This window comes from Aplysia californica, unplaced genomic scaffold (genome assembly GCF_000002075.1).
Source record: "Aplysia californica isolate F4 #8 unplaced genomic scaffold, AplCal3.0 scaffold00381, whole genome shotgun sequence".
NCBI lineage: Eukaryota > Metazoa > Mollusca > Gastropoda > Aplysiida > Aplysiidae > Aplysia > Aplysia californica.
In genome coordinates, this window is record NW_004797651.1 from 564,064 (window position 1) to 566,339 (window position 2,276).

Consider the following 2,276-nt stretch of genomic DNA (forward strand, 5'->3'; position numbering starts at 1 on the left):
AGAGAGAGGGGGGAGAAAGAGAGGAGGGGAGAGAGAGGGGGGGCAGACAGATAAACAGACAGACAGACAGACAGACAGACAGAGCTAATAAGGAGTATACCTTTCATATATACTTTTTTAAACACAACGCTGTTCACGACTGCATTCATTATTAATACAATGATTTTATTAATATCCTCACTGATCATCTCGATTTCTCCTTCTCGGAAATGTTGAAGCCGAACCGGATACAATTGGGCCCTTTGAGCCTTTGCTTACCCTCAAAGTGCGAGATTTTGCCCTTTTCATTTGCCCCGCCCACAGAATTCTACGCTTATGTTCTAAGTGTAGAATTCTGTGGCCCCGCCCTAATCAACTTAGCAGAGCACAGAAAGTTCACGTCCACGGCAACAACTTCCTGGTTATATTGGGAGCCTTTTGGTCAGGTCACGCGTGGCCTAGCGGACGAGGCGAAGCGCGACGATTCGGGAGGTGGCTGCGGGTTGACGAAAGGGAAAAGCGCAGCGGCGCCGGCGAAGTGATTGGTCTTAACACAACCAAGAGAAAGAGGTTATATTGGTCACACTGAGGGCAATGCGAGGCGAGGCGAGGCAAGGATTGGTTTGTTTTCGCTCGCATCATTTGAGATTTACTTTCGTCTACATTCCCTTTCTTGTTATTGTCACTGAATGTGTGCAGATCTAGTATCTAGAGTGCTGCCACTATTGTGTGTGTGCGCAGGCATCTACTACGTGCAGACAGGAATAAATTTATTTCAAGTGATGCCAACGAAAATAAATCAGTCCTCTTCAGATCGCTTTCTTTCGCCTTGCCCCCCATCCACTCGCGTCGCTCTTGGTGTAGCTTTAAACCTCTTTCCCTTTGTATTTAATTTTAATCCCATCGTTCGCGCCGCTTCGCCTCGCAAGCAGACGTATACCTCTCTTCTTATACCAAGGAAGTTATTATACAGTAAAGTTGCAAGGTCCTTGGCTTACACCCAGTGCGCATTGCCCATTTGGCACATTTTATTCATTCGAAGAGGTCTCTGGATTTATTTGATACAGTCGGGTGGGCCTGCCAGATTTTCGTTCTTGGGAAGGCTAAAGCAACCATTTTGCTGAAATATGGGGAGTGAAGAACATCAGGGTCACAGGCGTCAGACCGAGTCATTGAGTCATAGATAAAGAGCCACCGGTAGACGGAAGGAGCTGAGACCGACATTTCGCCATTGTTGAGGAACACAAAAGAGAAATCTATGTGGAGGACAGCCTCTGAAAAGTTCACGAACTCTCTTAGAAACGTTTGTGTTTTCATGGTAAACCGAGTGTGACTGCAAGCTAAGAACTGCCCTTGACTAGGCTATGTTGTTGCTTGTTACTTACCAGATCTAGCTGCTACCATCGTGTAGGTTTTTCATTCTTTTATGAAAGAAGCCACTGCCCTCTTGCAGGTGACATATTAAAATTTCATAATTTCTAACTGTAAATTAAGGAAAGTTGTAGTTTTGCCATGAATTTGAGTACTCATTAATGTTTCAACTGTTGAAAGGATTTGGATCGAAATGGTTAGCAAAGAGAACCCATTTGTGTGACTTAGTTTTTAGTTAGCTGTAATCTTAATCATGACAGCAGTCTGTTAGTGAAGGTAAATTTTGTTATTGTATCAATTTAATTAAGGCATTATTTGTGTGACTGTTTCTTCTAAATAATGTATTGTAATGAACAAAGTATTTTCAAAGTATAAATCAAATAGTTCCCTTCTCATTTGCAGGCTAAATATATTTTTTTTTAATTGTGGTGTGATTTGAGAACATCGGTGTCATGGTGAAAAATTCAACAACAACAAAAAACCTGGTCTTTATTTTATTTTTAAATATGACTCCATTCCAAAGTTATGTCTGTTTGAAATTAGTTGGGTTCGGAGAATCAGTTTTGAGAAATAGCCATTCAAAGTTTGAAGAAGTTCTCATTGCAAATATTCCTCGGGCAATAACTCAACAGGTGTCAGAGGTGGTTAAACTTATAGTAAATTCTTTTTTGATTAATTGACACTTTGTCTGAATAATGTGTAATGTATCTTAAGAAAGATACAGCATACAATATGTAATGTATCTTAAGAAAGATAAAGCATACAATATGTAATGTATCTTAAGAAAGATACAGCATACAATATGTAATGTATCTTGATCTTAAGAAAGATACAGCATACAATATGTAATGTATCTTAAGAAAGATAAAGCATACAATATGTAATGTATCTTAAGAAAGATACAGCATACAATATGTAATGTATCT